This window comes from Protopterus annectens, chromosome 12.part0 (assembly GCF_019279795.1).
Source record: "Protopterus annectens isolate FY-2018-M chromosome 12.part0, PAN1.0, whole genome shotgun sequence".
NCBI classification, from domain to species: domain Eukaryota; kingdom Metazoa; phylum Chordata; order Ceratodontiformes; family Protopteridae; genus Protopterus; species Protopterus annectens.
This window is the reverse complement of record NC_056746.1, coordinates 975,630,518-975,657,824: the sequence shown is the minus strand read 5'-3', so window position 1 is coordinate 975,657,824 and position 27,307 is coordinate 975,630,518. Positions and strand designations below refer to the sequence as shown.

At 37.5% G+C, this 27,307-nt stretch overlaps 1 protein-coding gene and 1 long non-coding RNA gene across 3 annotated transcripts in view; one reads left to right on the top strand and one right to left on the bottom strand.

Moving 5' to 3' along the window:
• Positions 1–15,000, top strand: part of LOC122816917 — a 752,891-nt gene extending 737,891 nt beyond the window's left edge. The window contains exon 4 of the long non-coding RNA XR_006367121.1: positions 14,647–15,000. This is a non-coding gene — a long non-coding RNA (uncharacterized LOC122816917). The remainder of the gene's footprint in view (positions 1–14,646) is intronic.
• Positions 1–27,307, bottom strand: part of LOC122816916 (protein FAM13A-like) — a 1,835,067-nt gene that overhangs the window by 1,486,745 nt on the left and 321,015 nt on the right. The gene's annotated exons all lie outside the window — the stretch shown is intronic.

Below are 27,307 nucleotides of genomic sequence, written 5' to 3'. Positions count from 1 at the left end.
CACCAGTATCAGTAAATATGCACAATCTCTGAAGTAGTAAAAGTCATCTAAATAATTCCACATTAAAGAAGGGGAAGAAAATGTTTTTGCAAGAAACCTTTGTTTATCAGACTTATTTATTTAAATGGTGCCATTCAGAGAAACTGTCAGATTTAAAGAAAGCATTGTGCAGGTATGCTGCAATTGGGCAAATGAAATGGACTAATACTTTGCTTTAAGTTTTATTTATGTTGCCATCCTCCAGTTCATGGTTTTGCCAAAAAAAGTAAATGCTGTGTAGAGTTTTATAAATAAAAGTTACTATTTCTAAAAAGAAAAAAAAGAAAGAAACAGGTATTTTCACTCCATAAAACATGTTTGGTGGATGCAGCAGGCAATTACTATCTCCTTAATTCCACTTACTGTTGCCAGTGAGTTTTTTTCCCTCTTACCTGTCAAGGATTCTGTCTGAAATGAGTAGTCAGTCTCTAGAGGGTCATCCTGAGGCAGGGGGCATATGGCACTACAGTCGAGCAGTTCCTTCTGTTGACTGCTACCATCACTAAACGGATGGTGGTTGTAACCTAATCTTTGGCATATATGAATTATGTTGCTGTTTAAACCACACGTAGCGCTGAATGCCTAGAAGCACAGCTGTTAACCTTTGAAAAGATATCTAGGAAGGCAGGAGGCATAGTAGCTAGGCAAGAATCCCAGCAGCACACGTTAAGTAAGAGGTCCTCCATGGATACATGGACATCACTAGCTTGGCCTCTAGTGACTTGGATAAGGTAAAGATGACCTTAATAGCAAGGGAAGGAGTTACTTCAGAGAACAGATCCTCAAATTCAATGAATGGAGTTTCTGTAGAATTAAGAACATCTAGATACAGCTATTTCATTTGAAATATATCATGAAGTTTGCTATGATCCTGCAGGAGTAAACATTAAAGAAACTAAGATGGAAATTCTAGTAAAAGATTATTTCAAAATGGGTTTACCAATAATTGTTAAGGAGTGGGGGTGTCAGGTAGACCCACAGGATGCAAAATCCTTTGCAAAATTAGAGGATTTTCTGATATCAAACTATATAGAAATAAACACCCAAACAGTTTACTGAAAAGTCAAGGAATAAAGGGTAAGAAACCATGTCTTCTATGCTTTTCTTTCGATGGGGAAAGAGAGTACACATTGATGAGCATCATGGGGGAAATCAAAACAGAAATTCCCATTAGGGAACTAAAAAAGTGGATGGGGTGAGCAGGATATGGAATGTGTCCAGGCTGGCCTTCTGTTATTATGCCACACAAAATTAATGAAATGTGTTGTTAAGCTAGTGGGGCAAGAGTTACAAGATTTGCTTGGCTCTTGGAGTGTGATCGCTCTTGTAGAAGCTGGATACATTTCTAGAAAAAAAAAAGTCCATTCAGGAAAGACAGTAAAATTAATATTTATATATTGAGAAAAGAGAATGTACCCAGTTGCTCTTTAGGAGGTAGAGGCCCAGTTTGGGAAAGAGCTACACTTAGTAGCAGTGGTGCTCACCTTTAACCATAATGTGGTCATTGCAAATGATGGAAGCAGTGAGAACAGGACATATCTCTTGTACAGACTCACTTCTTTTAAACTACAGGTCATCAGAATTCTCCCCTAATATATCACTGACTTTCTCAAGATGCTCAGCTACTTCTTATCTCAAGGACATACCTGTCTGGTCACCATATATCTCCCCCTGCATATCTTCTGCTAAATATTCCTCACTAACTCATCACCCACAGAACTTAATCTCTGTCTCATCTCACAGTAATTCTCTTCTTCTTTATCCTTATCCAAGGACCTTCTTTGCATTACACAATATATCAACCTGCCTTTATTTGTATATTTATATGTAAATATATATCTAGATAGATATCTCACTACTTGAGTGCCTCACTACCTCCAATACTGTATTTCTATAAAAATTAAAGTGTGTATTGAACAGTGCAACCACCAAAATTGTCTTTGTATTAATTTTGTATAAATGTTTTACTTTAATGTACATTTACTAGTGCTACCTCCAAAACTTTCTTTGTATTACTTTTACAAAGCCTTCACTTTAATGTATATGTATTGCATAGTGCAGTTAACTAATTGTTGAACTCTTGACATGCTTCTGTTGTAACCTTATGCATGCTGTTGCTTAAATATATGTCAATTGCCATAACTTTGCATGTATAATCATGAATCTTATCTGGGCATCTCCTTAATTCCCAGTCAGAATACATTTATTTACTTATTTAATTTCCTTTTCTTAACTGGGTGGGTGAGATGGTTTACTGATCTTGTTCACTCACATCCTGGCTGCAAATACAAGTAATAGCTGTGTAATTATAGCTTGCTCATTAATAACTAGAACATTTCCAGCACCATTATGCAAACAGGAAAGTTGGTATTTACAATATAAGCTGTCTGAGTTAAAAGAGTTATACATGAGGATTTCAAGTTGTCCAGAATATTACATGTGTTTTCTTTTCCGGCTGAAACAACATTTGATGCCAGACAATCAGCCAGAGTCTTAAAAGCAGTTACACTCTGCCTTCTTTTACAGGTGTGCTTTTAAAGATTTTCTGAATGCTATGAATGAATGAATGTTTTTACATCAGTCACAATAGCATATTGATTTGTGCTATGTAAAAGAAACTAGTAGAAAAAAACATGGTCCACTAAGAATGCAGCAGCCATATTCAACACAGACACACACACACACACACACACACACACACACACACACACACACACACACACACACACACACACACACAAGTACTTTATGTACCACTGCCATGGCAAACTGCAGCAGGTACAGAGAGAACTGACTGAGAACTCACTACTCAACAAGTATAAAGAATTTCTTTAATGGCTAATATTAAAAAAAAAACAAAAACAAAATGGAGAGAAAGAAATTCCTAAAATTAAATAAGTGAATGCAACTTTCTCTCAAAAAATCTGTAATTACTAATAAACAGAAATACTGGTTTCTTTTTACCTTCAGATTCATTCATTCATTATGACAATTAAAAAAGATGCAGTTGGCTGGGACAATAAAAAATACTACAGCACATACCACCAAGAAGAAAACTTGAGTCTCTGTACTCTAGTTCTTCTAACTTCTTCAGTTCTTCTTCTTCAGCTGCTAACACCCAGCACAGCTATTAATTAGCTGACAAAAATATATTTAGGCCGACAAAAAATAAATAAAAATCCAAATCCAGAAATCTTTCACTTGACTGTGACTGTCACGATTCAAGAAACGATTTGAATCAGTCCACAAGTTCCCACAAACCAAACTGGCTGCAACTGTTTGATTCTCGCTCTTTTCCCAGCACATAATGTGCAGGAAGAGAGCGACAACCAATCAGCAGCCATTTAGCCCAAGCACGTCATGTACGTGCCTGCGGACGTCGCAGTCTGAACCCCTTCCAATTCTATGCAGTTCCAAACCACATAGACTGCTGGGCATCACACTGATGCCTTCATTTGCTCACCGGGCTGCAGCAGAAACAAACAGAAAAAAAATCTTTATTTGAAACCGCCACAACCCGAGGTGATCAAAGTGCGCATGCACGTACTCGCCAAGGCAGGAACTTGAAAGACGAGTCGCAGGACTTGCGGAGTCGGAGTAGTCTGAACTGTGACTGTGAAACAGTAAAAAAAAAATAAAAATAAAAAAATAAACAAAAAAGTACTTTTTTTTGTTGAGGGGGCTGCAGTCCAGCAGTCTGATGCCACGAGCCGCCCCTGCTTGCAGGTGTGTTTTTAGAGATTTTTTTTAAACTGTGTTCCACTTTTTAACTATAAAATTAGAATAGAGGGAAGCTTGGCAAAGTTGATGGCTTTAGTGACTTAAAGGAGAGGTTTGTTATTGGAGCGAAGGACCCTTGTACTGGTGTAAGGATATATTAGGTTTTGAAATCCTGGGGTTTTCTCGGGTTAGTATAATCTGGTTGTGGAGGAGAAGATGGAGAAGTTCAAGTGAGTTGATTTTTTTAGGACTGAGCAGTGGTGCACGAGATGTGAGCTATTGGAGGCAAACAGCAATTTTGCTGCAGCAGGCATCAAAGTTTGGTTATATCTGATTTTCTAAGCTTGGTGAGGATAGGGGACTCGTATAGAAGTGTGGACAGGAGATGTGTTTGTGCTATCTTTGCCCTGGTGCTGTTTGTGAGGAATTGTCTATTTCTATATAGTCCCCTAGTTTTTTGTGTACTTTCTTAATGGTGAGTGAAATGCGAGTGTCAAATTTCAAGTTGCAGTCTATCTCAATTCCAAGAAGTTTGATGCGAGTGACAGGAGAGATGGTAGCTTTATTGTTAGATGTGATAGTGAATGTAGATGTAAGAGTGGTGAGGTTAGTCAGCTGGAATATTAAAAATTTGGTTTTATTAAGGTTTAGTACTAATTGAGAGTTGGTAAGCCATTCTCCTACAGAAAGGAAAGAGGCCTATGTTTTCAGTTGCAGTTCTTGAAGTGAAGGAGAGGAACAGACTAGTGCTGAGTCATCAGTGTATTGGATGAATGAAGCATGTAGAGTAGAGGTGTGGAAGTTGTTATTGAAGACAAGTAAAGGACCAAGAATGGAGCTTTGGGGAATGCCCAGTGTAAATGGTAATAAGGAGGAGAGAGTTCTTGCCTCCACTGCACTGCTTGCTGTCTGTTTGTTAAATAACTTTGAAACCAGGTAATAGTAGGTTGCTAAGATTCAGTTCTGAGAGGGATTTAATGAGTTCTTTGTGGTTAACCATATCAAATGCCTTAGAGAGGTCAAGGAAGATAGCGGAGACAAAGTTGGTATTGTTTCTGTGGTTCTTCACTGTATGAGTGAATGGCACAAGGGCTGTTGTGGTGCTGTGGTAGGGTCTGAAGCCATGTTGAGTATTAGTGAGAAGGTTGTGGGTGTTAAGGTAATCCATAATTGCTGTGTGTACACACCTCTCCAGTGTTTTGGACAGAGATGAGAGTATTGCTGTAGGCTGATAGTTGGTTAACTCTTCTGAGTTACCCCCTTTGTGGAGTTGAATAATAAGAGACACTTTCCAGATCTCTGGGACTAGGCTTTCTGGTATCGAATGGTTGAGGAGAATGGATACTGGGTATGCAATGGCATCAGCAGTTATTTTCAAAAATTCAGCTGGCAGTTTGTCAGTGGCTAAAGTGGTAGGTTTTAGTTTCTTAAGGAGTTTTTTAATTTAATCAGTAGGGACAGGCTAGAAGGTAAACACATTGCTTTTAATGTGGAAGTCAGGTGATAGGTTGGAGAATGGACAGCTTTGAGTTAGCAAGTACAAGAATGGATTTAGTGAAGAATTTGTTGAAATCAGTGGAAACATTAAGTGAGGTTATCTGTTATGGTTGGGGGGGGGGGGGGGTTACCTGAATTTTCCAGATTGGAGAATGTTGATTGCTGACAAAAATTTGAGGGGGATTGTTTTGGTATCTGGTTTGCGTATTGTGGTAGTAGCTAGTTTTGTCTGTTTTGACACATTTCTTTGTTTTGTTACAGAGTTCAATAAATGCCTCTTTGTAAGTGATCCTGTTTTGTGCCAAAGGGTCCAGGCTTTATCACTGGATTTCAGCAGAAATCTAATGCCTTTGCTCATCCAGGGGGCATAGTTGTATTTGATTCTGATGGTTCAGCAGTGGGGCCTGGGAGTTTAGAACATCTAAGAAGGTAGAGTGAAGTATTGAACAGCTTCATCTAGTTTAAGGTACTTGCGATGAGTCCAGTTTACTGGCTTTGAGAGTATTAACAAAGCTAGTTGGACTGAAGTTTTTTTTTTTCTGATTGTTTGGTAATTGGTGGGCTTTTCCTGATATGTGCAATGTCTTATTACAATGTGGGTAAATGGTAACTCAGTCTGTCAGGGAGGCAGCCTGACTGACAGATAAGAGTTGGTCTGTTTGTCAGAATCCAGTCATGTATTGACGGTCTCTTGGTTGATTTTTCAATTCTAGTGGGAGACTGGATGAGCTGGGAAAATCCATGGAGGTTGGTGAAGTTGGTGGAAGAACTGGAGTTACAAGTTAACCAGTCAGTGTTGAAGTTCCCTAACATGACTGAATGATTTCATGTTGGAGGAACTCAGAGGTCTCCAGAGTGGGTACGTTGTTGCCTGGTGGTATGTAGCAACAGATTATAGCAACACTTTTTCTAAAGTTAATTTTTAGTTTTGCAAACATAATTTCTACCATCAGCTAAGATTGGTGTACATATATCTACATTTTTGAACCATACACAACACTCTGCAAAACACTGCAGAAAATAATTCAGATGAGCTCACTGTAATATATATCCTGGGAACTATTTCTATTTCATACTATATGTAAAAACTGATGCACATAGAATACCAAAATATGACAACCAATATGAGCAGAGCAATAAAACAACAATTGCTATACTGTATCACACAGAAGTAATGTTGTAGAGTCATTCCATAGTTAAAAAAGTGTTTATTAGCTGCCTTAGCATCTTAAACAGCTTTCAGAGTAGCCAAAAACAACTCTATGCAGCCAACAACATATTTGTGTGTGCTACAGCTGCCTTGATAATGTCACACACACACAAAAGGTTTCCTATTGTGGTGAATGGCTACAGTAACCTACTGCAAAGTTAAAACCTACCTAATAGGCAAGCAAATCAATGAAGCCAACAATGTTACTGCCAAATAAACAAATTCTACAGTGGTATCCAAGACTGTTATTGTTCCCCTTTTGGTACTATCCGCAAAAGATAAAATTCAATGCAGAACAATTAAACAATCCTATCTACCAACAACAAGGATTTTAGTATAATGCAGTTCAATGCACAAATTTATACTTGGATATTCTTCAGATTGGGAATAAAGTGTGTATTCACAAAATTATGTTTTGCTGCATTGTGTTCAGTTGGATGGGTCCTATGCTTCTTATGAATTATTTGTGTGTTACTTAATGACTTGTATAATAGCAAATGATACAATTTAATGAAAATATTCTGAACAGGGTACAAGAATAGGAGTTTAAATGATCCAGGATGTGTGATTCATTGTTTACAGATGCAAAGTTACTCTTCCAAGAATGTAGATGGTTCACATCCTTAATAGCTTGGGGGTTTGATTAAAATATTGAATACTGAGATGCTAGAATAAATCTTGTAGTTTTGTATATTGAAAACATTACAAAGATTTATTATTTACAGAGCAGTGTACTATTTAAAATACAGTTTGTATAATCTGAGTATTAGCTTTAGAGTTGTTACTGGTGGAAAATATTCAGCAGAGAGGATAAAACCTCTGTGCCATAATAATTTTCATGATTTTGAGAAGGATTACAATGTCGTGTCACAACAGATGCAAGATATGATTTCAAGCTAGCTGTAGAGGTGGGATCCAGACAAATGTAAACAGATTTAATGTTTGCAGCCAGTGAACATAAAATGAGATACAATTGAGATAAACTTTTGCACATCTGTTTTATATTCATTTTAAAAAATGAGGTCCAGAAATTTCAAGACTGTTTTTATGTTTCCCCTGAGTGGTGCTTGAGAACTAGATTTTTACTGGTGTCAAATAAATTTGATCATTCTTTATTTCATAAGTTGATATGATTAGTGGGGAGTTTATTAAAGTAAAATGCAGATCTACTCCTTTTCATCATGGGGTGACTCAAAGAGATAGAAATGCAGCAGAAATAAACAGGACAACTTCTTTATTCCAAAATAAACATGTTCTACAACTGGACAACAGAAAAACTGGTTTCACCCAAAAGGCTTCTTCAGTACAAAAGTGAATTGATCACACTACTAATATTTAAATAATAAACCAAAGTGATGTGTCCAGTTTGAATGCATAGTGTAATTATAAAAAGTTATAAATTAATACATAAATAGCACCTTTTAATTTCAGTAAATAACTATAATCATAAATCTAATACCAAGACATAAAACATTATCATATTTATAAAGTGTGTGATATAGTCTCAGATAAGCAACAGTGATTTTTAATCAATAAATAAATTAAATACAGCTAAATAACAAGAAAATTAATATCAAAATAAAACTGTAAATACTCATTTTGACCAAGAATGCATTATACACCTTTATTAATAATCTATATTTTTTCTTTATTACTTTATTGGCAAGTCCAATCCATTTTGTTTATTCCTGATTTAACAAATCATAATATTTTCTTCAAGCAATCACTGGATGAAAAAAGTTGTTCAAAAAAACTGAAATGTACATCAGAGCTTCTAAAACCCCATGGCTTAATGCTGTAGTTATTATAATGCAATCTTCCTTGAGCATAACATGCTGAACAAATGAATGAATGAACGAATAACTGCAAGAAGAAGAACTGAAGAGTAATACAAACTGTGAGCAAAAGGGGGGAAGTAATCTAGAGTGTGAGCAGGCCCAAATAGACAGGGAAGTAGCAATATGGAAGAAACCATGGAGCCGTTCCACCGATGTTCCTAATTTACCTAAGACCAGCCTAGACATGAAACCTGTTATAGTAGAAGTGGTTTTGTGTTCAACTACATTGCCATCTGGACTATCTGAAAATCTAACCAATTGTCCGGTAGTTCAAAAAACACTGTACAAGCTTTGGCATTTTGTTTCCAAAAACAGACTATCAGTGTGTTAAACTGGCAGATGCACTCTGCTTTTCCTTAAAAAAGCATCACAAACCAGGAAAAGAAGACATTCCTTGTCCCCTGATGTACCTATGACAACAAAAAGGTGTTAAAAAAACATAAAATAAAGTGGACAGGGAGATGTGAGGAGTGTTGCCTTGGTCCAATTTCAGCCACAACAAAAGGTGGCAACCCTATTAAGCTATTATATTACTAACATATGAGAATAAAGATTAAATATGCAGGCAGTGTATAGAGAAAAGGTGGCTAACAGGAGCCTACCATAGACGATTAGATAAAAAATCCTTTATTGTATGTTGTACTATGCTATAAACAGTATTAAAAGTTCTGAGTTAAGAAATCATAACACCAGACAAATAAATGAACTGTGTAGCCCAAAATAAAAGTTTATGTCTTATCATAACTTGGCATCTGTGTTATCTTCCTTCATTCCTCCTCATGATGGAGTCTTGAATCTGACCTTTGGATAGGACTCTGAAGCTCCTCCCTCTCACCCATTCTGCCATGCATCCACCCAAATACCTCAGATCAAGTTTCCTGATTTCATACATTCATCACGATACAGCAAGGAATGACAGAAGTGGCTTAGACATGGGACAGAGAAGTCCCTTCATAATCCAGGTTCCTCTAGAAGAAAAGTGGCAGAGGGATGGTTGGTTGGGAAAGTGAGGAGGGAATGGAAGAAGACAACACAGATACCAAGTTATAGTAGGACACAAACTTTTAATCTGATGTCTTCTTCATTCCTTCTCATGACAAGGTCAGAGTCCACAGATATGTAGATCCTGGGTGGCTCTCATGGAAGGATATGTTGGAGCACCATCGAACCAAAGGAGGCCCTGCTCCTGAATAAGATATCCAAATTGTACTGTGATACAAAGGTGTGACTGTTAGACCATGTTGCTGCTGCACAAATATTATCAATGAAAGTTCTAGAATAGAAAGCAGTAGAAATAGCTTTAGCTCTGGTGGAATATACCCTGGGAGGTCTAGGTAATTCCAATCCTTTGGATGAGTAAATGTACAAAATGCAGCCAGATATCCATTTTGCCAAGGTAATTTTAGACACCGCTTGTTCAAGTCTATTAGATGAGAAGGCTACAAAGAGCTGATCAAACTTCTTGTGTTGCTGGTCCTGTGCAGGTAAAAACGGAGTTGTCTATGAACATCTAGAAGATGGAGAACATACCCCCCTTTAATAGAGAAATTTGGAAAGAACACTGGTAATTGGATGGATTGATTTATATTGTTCTTGGTAGCTTCTTTGGGCATAAAGGAAGGACTGGTGCATAAGGATACACTGTCTTTATGAAAAGGTATGCAAGGAAGCTTGGAGGATAAGGCTTGTAAGTTCAGAAATCCTCTTAGCATGGAAGTTACAGCCGCCAAATGGACTGTCTTCTGTGACAGAAACTTTGTGTTCCAACTTGCTGCTAGGTCGACGGGTCCCTAGGTCAAAGCCTGCAGCACAAGCGTGAGATCTCAAGGAGGAGATTGGTCCTTTATTGGATGCCTTAATATTAAACACCTTTCATGAAAGATTTGAATAGCCCAAAAGTTAGTAGAGAATGGGAATGACTTGCAGCATGAAAACTAGAAATAGCAGCCAACTGGAGTTTGATAGTAAAGAAGCTAGCACCTTCCTCAAAATGGGTACTGAGAAATAACAAAACATCTAAAACTGGTGCAGAAAAAGATCAATGTTTCTGCTCGTGGCCCAAATAACAAATCTCTTCCACTTACTGGTGTAGACTTTCTTGGTGGAAGCCTTTTGTGAAGCTAGAAGAATTTTTCAGACCAGGGACTTAAGCCTGGATGGTCTCACTAGGGTTGGAAGTGGAGAAACCAAGTGGTGAATTTGAGGGCCTGAAGATTTGGATGCTGCATCCCTGATGGATGAGAAAGGAGGTCCTGACTTGGCTCCAGTATCAAAGGAGGATATTTCAGATTAGACCAAAAGAAGGGGAACCACACCTGATGAGGCCAGAAGGGGGCAATGAGGATGACTGAGCTCTTCAACCTGAAGAAATTTTTGGATGAGCAAAAGAGGAAGGTAAGCATACAGGAGAGCTGGGGCCAATTGTGGGCTATAGCATCCCTCGGGGATTCCTCCAGAGGATGGATCAGAGTGAAGAACTTGCTGCATTTGTTGTGGAGGGGAGAGACAAAGCGCTCATAGCAAGGTTGACCACAATAGTTGAAGATCATGTCCACCACTGATTCACTGAGGGACCACTCATACAGAACCAGGAGCGATCTGCTGAGTCGGTCCACTAAACTATTGGTTTTCCCTGAGATATGCATTGCAACTAGAAGGGGGTCTGTAGATATTGCCCACTCCCACACCCTCATGGCCTCCCTGCACAAGGGGATAAGAATGGGTTCCTCCTTGTTTGTTGATGTACCAGACATGCTGTTTGTGTATACTGCAGTAGTCCCCAAAGGAAGAACATCATGGAAGGCTTGCAATGTTAGGAGGACTGCTCATCTCTAGGACACTGATATGCAACTTGGTCTCGGTAGGGACCATCTGCTTTGGACCATCTTCCCATTGTAATGCCCCCCACTCCCACCTGAACTGGGAAGCATCGCTGTTCACTGTGACTATGTGGGAGGGAGGGTTGTTCAAGAATGGTCTGCCTAGAATGAGGTTGTCCAACTGTATCCACCAGCTGAGGTGATGTTTGCAAATGGGAATCAACCTGATGTGAAGGGACAGTGGCTAAGAGAGGATGGACCATCCACTAGAGAGCCCGCATGAAAAATCTGGCTAGTGGAACTAACAGAATAGCTACTGACATGGATCCTAGGATCTACAAAACCAACCGAGGGGGGGAGGGCTGTTGGGCTAACAATTCCTGTACCTGATTTCTCAGAGTGGTTACTCAGTGTGAAGGAACAGAAGCTATCTGATCACTTATGTTGAGCTGCATACCTATAAATTCCAGGTTCTGTACTGGAGTCAGGTTGGATTTGCTCATGTTTATGGTGATGCTCAGAGAGAGTGATAACTGGATTAAGTAATCCATGGCTTGGATTAGCCGATGCCTCATGGGAGTGGTCAGGAGCCAATCATCCAAGTATGAAAACACCTGGAATTCCCTGAGCCTCAAGTGAGCCACTACCACTGCCATGCATTTGGTGAAAACCCATGGGGCTGTGGTGTGCCCAAAGGGCAGACTCTGAATTGGTAATGACGGTCTCCCAGCCGAAAACACATATCTCTTGGACTGCCTGCCTATTTTTGATGTGATAGTATACATCCTTGAGAACTATCAAGCACATCCAGTTGTCCTTGTGCAACAGTGGCAGAATGGACTAAACCATAATCATTTGGAACCTCAACTTTTTTAGGTATTCATTCAATTTGCTTAGAACTAAGGTGGGTCTTGGGTCCCCTGTCTTTTTTGGCACCAAAAAGTGGGGGTAGGTTCCAAACACACTGTTCGGTTGGGACCTCTTGGATGACTCTCTTTAGCAACAGTTGTTGGAGTTCCAGTGCTGCCTGCTCCCTTTGACTGGGAGGCACATCGGGAAGGCTCTTGGAGTTTGGGGGGGGGTGTAATAGCCTCTGGATATTATGCTTAGTACCCAATGGCTTTGAGTCAGCTAGGTCCAGGCTTTTGGGTGCAAAGCTAGTCAGCCCCTGACTGCCTCCAGAGACTGACAGTTGGGCAGCACTACAGGAACATTTGTAGGGCTTATCACGAAAGAATTCCATAAAGCTATGGTTCTGTGGACCCCCTGTGCCTCTAGGGTAGCATCTACCATCAAACCCTCCCCCTCTGCCTCTAGAGGAGGGTTCCCTGTGTGGGTCCTGGAAAGGCCCTCAGGATTTGTGAAATCACATTTTCTTTCCTCCACACTGGTCCCTAGAGAAGGACCTCTGAGGGGTAGAAAATTTGATTCCAGCATCAGAAAGAGTCTTCCCATCCTTTTCTCTGCAGGTGAGTGTATCTCAAGGACAGCCTAAAAAGGGAGGAGCCATCATAAGGGGCATTCACAAATGACTCTCTAAAGGGCTCCGCAAAATCACATAGCCTCATCCAGGCATGCCCTCCTTAGGGAAAGTCCTAAACTGGCTGCTCATGAGGTGCCCTCTGTGGTGTGGGAGAGTAACCTCATTGATGAGTTGGTGATGGATGAAAGAGTGGTCAGCTTGGGAGAAACTTTCTTAAATTCCTCTGCAGGCATGGACTCAGAGAGAGAAGATGAGCGTTCCTTGATCAGATCTCTTTGAAGCCCAGCAAAATGACCCAGGTGGTTCAACAACCTCAGCACAAAGATGGTGAGGTGTAGACACACTTCCCAATTGTGTCCAATGCCCAGGACTCCTTGTTAGATGAATGGACATTAGCAGCTTCTTCTGCCAGCTCTTTCTTAGTGGCTGCCACCACCACGATGGCATCGACTACAGGACTGTTACTCCAATGTTTCATATCTGCAGGAAGTAAAAGAAACCTACCAGGTCATTTGGATATTGGCTCGATGGTGTCTGGTTCCTTCCATGTCCAGTGGGACACCAAGCCAAACAGGGCATCCGCGGGGGCGGGGTCATCAAAGATGTAGATGGGCCCATCCTGAATGCCTCCAAAAGAACGGACTCCTCAGAGAAAGGAGGTTGGGCTGACCATCTGCCTTTCTGCTTTAGGATCTCTAATATGTTCCAAAAGGAGATGCCTTCTGGTGGGGAGGGGGGATCCTTCCCCCTCATCGAAGTCAGTGCCCTCAGTTTAAGACTTCAGTGGGGAGTCAACATGCCTCCTTTTCCATGTCATCTTCCAAGGTACTTCCTCAGCTGGGTACTCTGAAGAAGTGTCAGAAGTAGATCATCACAGGAAGACTTGCAGCAGGATGAATGGGAGCAAGGCCTGGATCCGACAGGGCTACTGGGGTGGATTGAGGAAAAACAAGCAGAATCCATGCCCTCCATAAGGGATCAGACCCAAACTGCTCAGTGCCGAGGCACCTAGGGAAGGGATGGCTCTAAGAAAGATGGAGCCAACCCCAGTCCCTCAAACTGAGCACCAACACCACAGATCTGAGACCCATTCTGCTCCAAGACCACTGGAACAGGCTTAGTCAAGAGCATCCTCGGCATCGAGGAAGGAATATTCCCCTGCAGTGACCCTGGTGTACACTCCAGTCCCAAATCCTTTGACTCCAAAACCAAAGATCGGATTGGAGAAGAAGTTCTGATGGTATGGCCAGGGTAGCTCATGAATTTGACAGGGGACAGAGCAAAGACTACCCCCATCTGGATCTGGGTCTTGAGAAATATCATCATCATCCTGCCCATATCTGCCTTGGATTAGCTTCTGGAGGATCTGGATGAAGCCAATGAGGGAGGACAGGAATGTTTTGACCTGGGTAAAAGAGCCGGAGACCTTGTCGAGGCATTCATATCCTGAGGCACTGTATCCAACATCGGAGCCAACAAGGGTGGAGAAGAAATGGTGATGACATCCCCTGGATCCAAAGGGGCTAATGGATCTGAAAGGGGGAGGAAATTTCTTTGGGTCTGAGGGAGTCGGAACTTTAGATTTATTTGGCTTATTTGCCTCAAGAGAGTCCCTTGGAGAGACAGGGAGGGACCTCTCTTTAGCATCCTTGGTGATAGATGGAGAGGAAGAAGAAGCCAAAGAAGGGGTCTGAGCCTTTGGAGCCAAGGAGGGAAGAAAGCCCCTAAGTATCAGTTTGTTTTGACAGTCAGTTAATGCATGCAGATTAAAGGCAACACAAACTCAGCAATCTGCTTTTAAATGGTCAACCCCAGAGCAATGTATGCACTCCCTTGTGGCATCCTTGTTGAGAATTTTATGCCCACAAGAAGTGCAGTGCTTGAAAGCCCACCAACAAGCAACTGTCAACTCAGCAAATGTAAAGGAAACAAGGAAGTGAAAGAACTAACAACTAAGAAATACAGGTAAGTTTTAAAGTTTAAGTTTTTAAGTTAAAAACAAAGATAAAAGTAGCCAACAATTTTTTTTTTTTTTTGCAGGAAAGGAATCACACAACACATGCACACAATCTGAAAGAACATTATGGAGGGAAGACTTACAGATCACCTAAGGCTAACTCACGAGAAAAATATGAAATAAAGTTGAGAGCATGAGATCTGCGTCTGGTGCGCTGAAGTGGCAAACATTATGGGTATGAGGGAGGAGTTTGAGAGTTGGATCCAAGCCTGTGATATGTGGCCAAGCTGTCTCCGAAGGCCAGATCCAAGACCCCATCGTGAGGAAGAATGAAGAAGACAACATCAGCTCATCTAATTAATAAGGAAACATTTTAGAGCAGTGCTGCTTTAAAACATCAACTGTCAAATATTGTTATCCAAACATAGCTGCATCAACAGGTGAATAAAAAATATTTAAAATGTATGGTGCTCTTATTACTTCATCTGTCATTCAAGTTTTATTCACTTATGCATTTAACAACACACTTCAGAAATGAGCAATACCTTAATCAAAATTAGTCATGTATGAAATAATTGATATATATTACTGTACCATATGCTAATGAGTAACCAAGAAAACTGTGTCAATTCTGAATTTATGTAATTACATTTCAGTCAGTCACTAAGAAACTTTTTTTTTTATTTTTCTTGTTTATCTTCTACTACCTCTACAGTAGGATATTAACTACAAACATTATTCTACTGCCAAAGTTTACTGACACTGGGGAAGACCATTAATGAATTAAAGAGGTGCATTGTGAAACACTTGTCTGAAATTAAATCAAAAATCCTCAGAAACCTGCTGCCTACATACTTTAATATTTTGCCTAACCACAGTGGTTTTACATTTCTGGTTTTGAACAAAGTTTTAATAGAGCCTTTAGGGGTAATAAAATGTCCTATTAGAAAAACATGAACTATCCTGAAAAACTAAATTTGATGCATTCAGAACTCCAGAGCTAAATGCCAGCTGCTCTCTTAGTAGTGTTTTAGCAATTAGGAAACTGAATTACAAAGCATACTATTGATTTTTGGAATTATCTAATTTCCTGTTAAAGGTATATGTGGGTCTCCACAGCAAAACCGTTTACCAAAGGAAAACAAGACTCTCACCCAAACTGACATAAGGTACTATGATGACCATCTACAATACGGTTTAAACTACAATCCTAGGACATATTCACGATTATGATCTTAGTATATATCAGGTGAATTTCTTTAATTTATTTTTAATTTTAAATTTTATTGTATGAAGGTGTCATTATCCCTGTAAAAGCAGTCCAGCACTCATTTTGATGGCTTTTTTTAGCGTTTTGTATTCACTAGTTTTTAAATATTTTCTCAGAATGATGGATCTGATGAAGGCACCCAAAAGCACTTTCAGACTGTACACTGTCATTTGGTAACACTTGGTTATGGTCTAAAATTTTAAAACTTTTGTCAGACATCTTTCTGGTGGTCACTTAGTTTTGTGGGTATGAAAACAGAGGGTAGACCTGCTTATATTTGGTTGGCTAAGAGAGTAAACTATGGCATCCATGCTAATTAGGTTAAAGAGAGACACCCCCTCCAGTACAAGACATGGTCAGACCAATCATAGATTCCATGATAATTAGGTGAAAGCAGAACACACAGTCCAATGTGAGACAGATTCTGGCCAATCACAGTCCTCCTCCAGTCTCAAGCTCCACCTCTAGTAATCAAAGTCAATATCTTAATGGAATGTTACTGTACAAAAAACACTCACCCATCACCATTAATAAATGATCTGGATTTCAACTAAAAAATTGTCTCCTTGCTTTAATGAAGAAAGCAAGCAGCCATCAAAATAGGATCACCATAGTACTCTTTTAGATGCTCTAATTGGGTTAGATCAGCAATAAATATTTTTTTTTTATAAATATCTTTTTAAGGTCTGTAGCCACCTAGCAGTCCTTGTTAGTACTATCCATTTGGTATTTTTTACATTTGTCCCTTTTCTTCTCTTAAGAAGGAGGAAGAGGTGGGATAAGCATGACTTACACACACATGCTTTGTAGATTTTTTTCATCTATGGATATTCACAACAAAGGTTACAAGAAAAAATGTCTTTGCAAGACAGTTTCTTTGTAGAAGAAATAATTCCTGCTTTGATGAAATGCCAAAATGCTTCTTGATGTGCTGTATTTAGGAGGTTATGTCATCCTACTTACTTTGACATTTATTACACTGCCTTATTGAACTATTCTTGCATACTGTAATAACGTCTTTTAACTTTTTTTTTCTCAATTTAAAACTTTCTGCTAAGACATTCTTAGAAAATGTACTCTGATCAGAGGCAATTCCAAGACAACATAAACAAATTAATAAAATAACATGTATCCAGTCATAGAAACACTGGTTAAGAGCAGTTTTAAACAGTAAAGTAGTGCCTCCTGTACTCTTTAATCTTTATAGCCTTTCTTTTTTGTTTTTTCTGGACAATTTGATGACTATTTCTGCAGTATTTTGTGTCTATCTGTGGTTATAATGCAAGAGAAGATAATTATGATGTACTCAGCTGATAATGTCAGCATTATTCAGGCTTAAGTTTTTCATTGCTTGGCACCACTTTCATTTTTTCATCCAACGGTAGTGCATTCATTTAAATTTTAAATGATAATAAAACTTTAATTCAAAATGAAATGGTTAAATTATGACTATCTGTAATATGAATATGGCATTACAAAGTATTCAAACAGATGGCAAGTAATCCATTTTATAAATGTAAAAAAATGTAACTATAATTCTAATTACACCATTATATTTTAGCCTACCTGTCACCCCCATCACCCACAGACAAATTCACTCTGTTACAAAATATCACATGCATCAAAACAAATATACATAGCCTGCTTATCAGGGATTTTACACTTAATATGTGGACTCCAATCCACAATGACAAAACAGTACTCCTCAGTGAATATAACCTACAGCAACTTGTACAGCAACTCACATATCCAAATGTTAAAACTAATACTCACTCCCTCCTAGACCTCATAATTACTGACAACCCCTTCTGATACAACGATCCATCCACCATTTATCAGCTTTCACCTCCTCATGAGTTTTCTACTACATTTCTCACCAAAGGATCCCACAACATCCTATCTCTTTAGAGCCAAATAAGATTATAAAAATCAAAATATTCAAATCCATCCTTAGTACCGAAAACTGGTCCATCATTCCAAATTCAACTGAAGCCAACCTTGCTGCAGAATTATTCACCAATAGCCCATGAAACCTGCAAGACACGTTTCCCTCTAATTACTAAACAGTACAAAACCAGGAAAAAATGACTTGTTAAACAATGAACTGAAATGTTTGCTAAATCTCATGGATAAAGCATAGCATTTATGGATGGCCAATGCAAATAGACACCAAAGAAAAATCTTTGTCTAAAATAGAAACACCTCAAAGTAAGTTATTAGGAGGCATAATACCCAACTTATGAAAACGACATAAAACACATTGATGCACCCAGACAGTTCTGGAAAGAGGCAAACAGACTCAGAAAACATCATCTCAAAGCAATGCAACATTCGCCTTCTCAGATTTCCTATTAGAATTCAGCAACCTACCAACAAGCCCATCCAGCCACAACAAGCATACCCCCAACTCTAGAACCTACCGCTTGCATTCCCCAATTTTACTTCAGCCATATGAAAATAAAAGACATGGTAGCAGTTCTTGAAAACCTAAAATTTGGCAGTCCTCCGGGATGAGACAGCATCCTCCCCTGGTTCATGTACAACTGCAGAGATTATATCGCAATTCCCCTGAAGCATATATTCAATCTGTGCCTAACACAAGCACCATGTCAGATGTATGGAAATTCATACATACTCACACACACTATGTAGTCTCTATCCTTCCCACTGTAGCAAAAATCCTCAAAATATATATCAGAATATTACTGCCATTCACCAGCAAACAATAGGATTTTGGTCTGGCTGGAGCACGTCATAAGCCTTATGGGCCCTAACTAATAGAATCCTACTATGAGTTCACTAAAGAACAACTCACAGGTGCCATCTTCATTGTTCTGATAAAGGCATTTGATCTAGTAAATCACAATTTATTTCTACACCATCAATAGCTCAGATGCCCTTGCCTTGGTTCCAAAGCTATCTACCTAATTGACATTTCCACGTTAAAATTCTTTCCTGTCTCCATTAGTAAAATGTTCCATAAGGGGTCATTCTTGCTCCACTCTTCTTCTACATATATTTCAAGAAAATAAGTCTGGGTATTCCTCACCCCACACACTTACTCTATGCTAATGACACAGTACAATGCCGCTGAAATAAATCTCTCACAGCTTTACAAAAAACAACTTCAAACTTCCTCCACATGATTCACTGCATCAATAACAATAAAGATATAGTCAGTTTGTCCAAAGAACTAAGCAAACCTATCTTAACTCTACAAAACAGCAACCACAACAATGTATCATTGAAAATACTAGCCCATTTAAATATCTGGGACTCTGGTTAAATCCTTCTCTCAGCTTCTCCCTGTACTTAGACAATACAAAAAAGAAAATAAAAACCACTGTTTTTCTGGGCTAAGGAAATCTTCCCCTTCCTCTCAAAATCCACCAGAATTTCAATAGGGAAATTCAATTTACTATCCCAACTAGAATACAGCCTTTCCTTAAGAACATATACCTCAAAACAAAATCACACTCTCATTTAGTCACTAATCAAATAAGCAGGCTCATCACACAAAAAAATATGCAGGTTTTACAAACACTCAACAAAAGCACACCATTGCAAAACACTAAAAAACACAAAATGGCTTTCTCTCAAAGGGCAGACCCTCTTCTTGGATCTCGTGTGGACACTACTACAAAACCAAACTTTATCTCCATTAGCTTCCAGACTAATATAATATTCCCCAACCAACAACCTTACAGAGACTATTTTGCACCTTCATTACAGATCCCTCAAACTAAACTCCAATATAATAACCACCAACTTCACTTAAAGACACATTCTCTTACCCAAAATTCCATTCTAAGATGAAAGTGCCCCCCCTGCAAAATGGTAAAATGCCTGCATATTTCAAATCACATAGCCTAATCAAACCATAAACTCCTCCTTGCTGATACCTTTCTTATTCCCTCTACGTTAACCCCCTGTACTTAAAAGTCTTGTCATAGTAGTGTACAGTTAAAGTACTTCAAACTCTAGGTCTGTATTATAAGCAATCTCAGTCATCTATATAACTATCTATTAAAATATATATTCATTTGCATATAACTATATGAAATGCTTTGGCATCAAAATTTCAAAGGCAAAGTAATTTGTGATCAAACGAACAAATAAAATTCCGAAAACAAAAACAACATTTAGCCTTAATGTCAAATGTCAGAAACATGATGAACATTCGACATACCAGACTTCTGGTTTTGAAAGTCCTTATGTCCTTTGACATTTTAGCAGGGGGCAAGCCCTTTTGCCTCTCACAACCCCTGCAAATTATATATACCAACTCCAAGATCACACTACAGTGAGGAAAAGGGTAAATTCCCCAATCCTCACTCTACCGCAATCTCCATTCACAATGCCAAACCCATAATAACAAATCAAGCTTTATTTTTGTTATTATGATTTCATGTTATTTCCAGTTCGGCATTGTGAAACTTTGAAAACTTACTTTCAGCCACACGGTTCCCAACACGAGCCTTTGAAATTTTAATGGAAAACCATCTGAAACAATGCAATGCATGTTTTAGAAACCTGCTCACTTGACTCTGTGACTCTATAGAAAATGCATATATGTATGTTTGTCTTTATCTTATATATAGTCAACAATTGTGTACTTCTTAAAATATCTCTGAAATTGTCAAACTTTAATGCTTTCCCAGGCTGAGATTGAAACTGGTCATTTGAAATGAGTGTTCTACCCCATTGAACAAATTTAAATGAACATAATTTGAGCAAAAAAATCTCCATTTTTTAAATGTGCAGTATATGCTAAATTTGTGCTATACATTAAATGATGCTATGCAGGAAGTAAAGCTTAATTATTCATACAGCTATTTTCCAGTTAGAAAATATTAAGTCTGATTTACAGAAAATATTTAAAACAGACATCATTTTATTCTTCAAAATAAAATAATGCAGAGAATCATTTATACATCTCAAGGTACATATCCATATCAGATGCCATTGCTTACTTTAGGACTAGCAACTCACAAAATAGTACACTAACAACCCTATACATATCCTCACACAACCCTCCTGCAACTCAGAAAAAATGCACTAAACAGAACATTTAACATAGTGTTTACCATACGTCCATACTATTGGAAGCTCGCTACTTGAAGCCTCGTTCATCAGGTAGCTATGCTATTTCTATTCTTCAGGCTTCAGCTATGATATGGTGTAGTGATTCAAAGACATCAGAGGGGTTCCCATGTATCCATAACATGGTAAATCTCAGAAAATGTTTGATTGTTCATGTTAGAGTGAACCAAGCAATTGTCTAAGACCACAGTATACTGCTTTGGGGAGTCTCTTTCTTTCCCATGTAGTGCAACTGAGTAGCTGATGTATATAATTTTAGGAACATAAGGGGTTGTCTCTCACGTGGAATACATGGATGACTTGACCCCTTTAAAAAAAGCTTTGTACTGGCCCATTACTTTGAATGTAAGTGGAAGATTTTGAGGATTTGTGCTTGAGGAGTACCCCAAGTGACATAGGGGAAGTATTTCAAAGAACATCACACCCAGTTCATAGCCTGGTCAAAAATAAATAAAATATATGGCAGAGCAATCAAGACTGCATCCAAGTGACACTGTATTTCTATACCATATAGAATAAGATGCTCCTCTAATCATTAAACAAACAGATACAGACCACCATTCTTAATATCTGTAAGTTTGTCTTCCAGAGCTCACCAGTTTGATGTCTAATCAACAGTATGGTAGCCCTTCCTACAAGGCAGATAGAACTGATATTTCATCACTACAATGCACACTATGATAGATGAGCTGCCTACCAGCCACTTGCAAGGTATCCAACACACACACAAAAAACTGCTTAGCAGTCCATACCTCTCAACCTCTTAGATCAAAAAAGACATGAATAAAAGTAAGATAAAGGCCCAAAAATATGGACAATTTTGAAATATTGCTCTTACAAACTTAAAAAAAGTCAGAACAGGTTTTGCATTAGCATGAATTTTCTGAAGGGTATGAAGTCAAACTCAAATGTCTGACATTATTTTCTAACTTCAATCTTTAACAATTTGATACTAATTTGCCAGAAAAACCACAATTTTATGAAAAACAGACCAAACATATGAGGCATAAATCTGGATATGCTGAGAAATTCTACACAGCTGAGAGGTATGCTTAGCACCTTGCCTTTGAGATCAACCTCTAGCCTATTTACAGCAAATGAAAAAGCAATCAAATCAATCATCCCATCTATTCCTGGAACCACTGTCTTTTATTTTGATCTACATTGTGTTTATTCCAAGTAAGTGAACAAACCATCTTAAACTGCAAAAAATCAGTCGTACTCTCTAAATACTCTATATAATTTTTATATAATTTTTAAGGTCTCTTCATCACCTTTCCATATTAGAAAACAATCATCTACAAAATGTTTATAAAATAGCATGGTCTCATTCATAAAATTTCCAGCATTAAACATAAACCTATTCTCCCATTGATTCAAAACCAGATTAGCATAAGTATTTGCCATGGGAGTACCCATGGCAACTCCTGCAATCTGTAAGTATGGTTGTTCATCAAATATAAAAACATTGATTGAAATCACTATTTCAATTATTTGACAAATATTTTCAATATCTCTACCTGTCATACTAGTCTGAGCATTCATAAACACACATTATGCATCTATCCCATACTGATTGTGAATAACAGTGAACAAGGAATATCCAAGGTAACAAATAAAAAAAATTCTCATTATTACTCTGATTGCACCAGTTAGACAGTTTAGAAAGGAAGTCACTTGAATCTTTGATACAACTTTTACAGTAAGTTAAATATTTACTGAGGGTATGCTGTATATATAGTGATAAAGATTAATTGATCCAACCCCTACCTGATGGTTTGTACATCTGAGCGAATTACTTATTTAGATATACAGTTGAACAGGGAGATGGGAGTTATACAAACTAGTGTTTTTAAAAAAATCCGTGCATGCTAATAGATATACTCAAAAATAAAGCATGCATGCTCCACATGCTTTTAGAGGAATTGTGAAGGGGCAGTTTACTAGAATTAGGAGACTCAACACAGATGAAGCTGTGTTTGTTGGATAGAAGAAATAGCCTCTGAATTTTAAGAAAGGGGGTACAATCAGACTATGGTACAGGAAATTATGAATGATGTTATTAAGCATAGAAAGGATAAGGCAAGACCTCTCTAACTCAATAAATAGTGTTGTGCCAGGTTTAAATAATAATACATTATAGAGAGATAATAAATTACGATATATAATTACATTTAATAATAGGACACATGAGGTTGAGAGGGTGATATGGAGGAACTGGAAGATTTTAAAGACTATGCCTGAACTTAAATTTGAGATGATCAACCAAGGTTTGCATATAGGAATGAAAATAATTTAAAAAGATGAAGGTGTTATAAAGCTATGAGGACAAAAAATGTAACCAAGTCTAGTATTAAGCAAGGAATGTTTCCATGTCATAGCTGTAGTTGCTGTGAAGATCTTGTTATTAATACTTGGTGTATATATCCTGTAACACAGACAATGTATGGATTTAATTGCTATGACACTTGTAATACAGCACAAGTTCTTTACTTGGCTACATGCGTACAATGTAACTCCTTCTATGTTCGCAAATGTAGTCATGAGCTAAAAGAACGTATTATAGAACACAAGTCAGATATTAGAAGGGGCATTTTAACTAATGCATTAGCAAAATATGTTATAGATAATGGTTTGAATCACTTGTTTAAATTTAGAGTTATTAATGTAGTATTGGGGGGGTGACATAAATAATGTTTTGGAGAATACTGAATATTCCTGGATTTTGAGGTTAAAGTCTGATTCATCCCCTGGGTTAAAAAACACAGTTTGACACCTGTTTTGTGTAGTAAGCAGATGATGCTACATTGAATTGTTAAATGTAAGTATTTTCTATTGGTTGGCTGTGTCATGTGATATATATCCTTTTAATATAAATTGAATGCATATTTGTAAGATGTCACTTAGCACTGAAGGGGCAGCCTGAAAGCTTTGCTTGTTTTAATTTGTTTTAATAAATCTAAAAGAATTTCTGTGGTCCATTTTATTTTGATTTTGCTGTCATTATAATCTCACAGCTTTTAACATTTTTGGCTTTTCCCAGTTAGGGGTCGCCACAGCGGAACTCTGGTCCGCTAATTATTGGCAGTCGATTTTTATGGTGTTGAGGTGCCAGCCCGATGCCCAACCTTCAACGAAGGCACGCCCATTCATGTATGTCTTTCAAACACCACTCGACCGCAGGGAGGGCATGCAGACTCCACATAGAAGGCGTTCCAGCCGAGAAAAGTTGCCTCCAATAATAGCTGCCAATGCAGCTGCCTACATTCAAGAGTGACCTGCCAATCACCTCCTTTTAATAGAGGTAATACTTTTTCTAGAACAAAAATCTGTCAAAATTACAACATAATTCAGACTATTTGTGCAATGCCTTGTTAAAGTCTCTCTTACATATAATGTGTAAATACACTTTTTCAGGGGTGTCTCAGTTTTACCTATAAAAAACACTTGGCATGACTTACACATAGCCGAATAAACCAACCCCATAGTGTTACAGTTAAAATTACCCTTACAATAAATTTAATTTGGATAATTAACTATTTTCATTTTGTCAATTATATCAATTAATGGACAGTATGGACATGCCACACATTTATTCTTTACAAAGTAACCTTTCTTAGTATTACCAGTTTCTAAAATGTTTTATAAAGACTTTCCCCTCTTAAAAATAAAGTTAATATTTGCTGACCGGGAATAGTCTGACTGAGCTACGAAATGGTCCTTTTTCAGCATGGGAATTCATTTGTATTTTCCAATTCTTAATCATAATTTCCTTAATTTTTCCACTCAAGTGGTTGAATGGTAAACCCATTGCTGTTTCAAATTTGCACTAACATCTGTATTATCCTTATTTCTTAAAGCACCTCCTCTTAAAGTTGTAAATGACAATCCTATTTTAATTACAACTTCCTTTTCAGCCTTTCCAACTAGTCCTATTGGAGAAGAAACTTCTCTCATACAGGTTTTCAAAAACATTTATTTCACTATACATCCATTTTGTTTAGAAATCATTTCAGACAGCATAATCATTTGCCTCTTGACTAAACTATATTTTGTTTATATGGATAGTAAGTGTTAAAGAACAAATATGAATTAGAAAATGCAGATTTTTGAAAAATAGACAATTCAAATCTCCTCTCAGTAATATTTTTGCATACCATTATATCTAGAAAAAAATTAATATAAAAATTCATTTCAAGGGTAAATTTCAAAACTTCAGTAGTATTGTTAATGTATGATATAACTTCATTAAACCACTGAAGTTTTCCTTCCATTATTAAAACAGGTCATCCAGAAATTTTGAGAAGAATTTTATATTAATATAAAATTTGGGCTTAAATATAAAATTGGTCTCCTAATACCACATGACATTATTACCATACATGGGTGCTGAGGCTGCACCCATCACTACACCCCTAATTTGTTTTCTTTGAGGGATAAATATTTAAACAATCATTAAAAAAAACAATTCCATAAATAAACTTTAGTTCTGAATATCTCTGTTAGTTTATCAAAACTGGTTAATGCAATAGTTAAAAATTTAAAACCAGTGTTATGTGTTATTACCAAAAATAAGTCTTTTACATCAATAGTTACAAGCAGTAAACCTGCCTCAACCTCAATATCATGTATTAACTATAAGTTCCAGAAATCTTTTAAAACATGTTGCTTATCAGAAAAAAAATAATTTCAATTTGAAATTGATGTATTTAGTCATAAGTGCTATTTTAGTTGAATCCACAGAAGCAACAATGAGTCTTAAAGGTGGATCCAAAGTATTCTTATGGCTCTTAGGCATAACAAAAATGATGAAATAATAAGTTAATTAACAGACATAAAATTATATTCATTTGTTAAATCCCCAGATATTAATAAATTATACAGTACCAAAGCAATGGCTTTAAATGCAATCTCAGTTTCTTTAATAGAACTTACAGTATAATTTCCTTGATCATATAACAGTTGAATACTTTTCTGATTATATAAAATCATGTCCATCAACACCACCCCTCCCCCCAGTAGCTTTCATTACCCAAACAGTTGAGAGGTTTAATTTATTCTCCTCCTTGGTCATGTAGAATTTAGAATGCTTCATTTGTTCAATAAAATTCCTAAATTCAGCCTCACAAGTAATTTTAAAATTATTTAACAGGGGGTTCGCTGAAGGGTTAAGCATTCTTTTTAAATTGTAGGAACCAAGTCCATATTTCCCATCATAAAATAATTGAATATTCATATTTCTTGTCAATATTTTGAATTCAATAAGTAAAGCAACCAAATTACAAGGTTTAGATGGTACAAAAGAAAAACCTTTAGAGAATAATGTAGCACAATTTACTTTAACTTCTAAATTACAATAATTACAAATTTTAAAGCCTTTAAAAGTGAATAGATATTCTCCAGCATCAACAGAGTCATTTAATACCAAGTCCTCTTTCCTCTCCTATTCCACCTCTGGGAACTGCCCTGGGGTCTTCCTTCCTTGGGGCTGGATAAGTTTGTTGAAATGTTCCACTGAACTAACCTTTCCAAGCATCTTAATAAGGGTACTCCAAAAAAAATCATTATTAGTAATGTTGCCTGTTGTGGGTTCCCCCTAAGCTTCCTTTTGCAATGGAGGGATGAATGTCATCATAAAAATGTTCATTAACATTATAACAAATATCCTTTCCTCTCCTAGTTAGTGAGTATACATTACCAATCTCGGTCTCTCTCAAGTCCCTAATTAATTTCTTACATTTTCTGTTGTAGTTCTTTTTACAGTTGCCATCAGTTCTCTGCATAATACTATCAAATTTATAATCTTAGTCTCGAAAAGCAAATTGTTAGTGATAAATACCTCGGGTTCCTTGATTTCCTTTGCTAACATTTCCATAGCTCAATCATTATGTTTCACAAGGATAGACATAAGTTCTAAGTCAGCGTGGTCAAATAACTGGATAAGTTCTTTATACAATAATGATCCTTTCATCACTTCATTTGAAAATGTGAAAATCCTAGATCCTTACAAACTCTTTCTTTCTTAATGCACTCCCTCAGAAATCCATTGTTTAACTGTAGATATTTCTATTTACCAAGTTTCCTTTCAAAAGAATGAAAATAGTCTTCCAGAGAGCAGAATGCATTTGATTCCTGTCTTCCTCCCTCCGCCATAAATGGAAATGGTTGATTAATCAAATTTTCAAAATTAATTTTCTTAGTAGCCCCTCTAGTAGGTATGGAAGCAAAGTGGTTTACACCCCTGTGTTATCATCAGCCAATGTACACTTCACTTAGCCTGCTGGTATCTGTTGGTGAATCAAAGGAAAGGCTGGAAAGTTGACTCAAAATCTGTATAGCATTAAGTGCTCTAATGTCACCACTGGAAACAG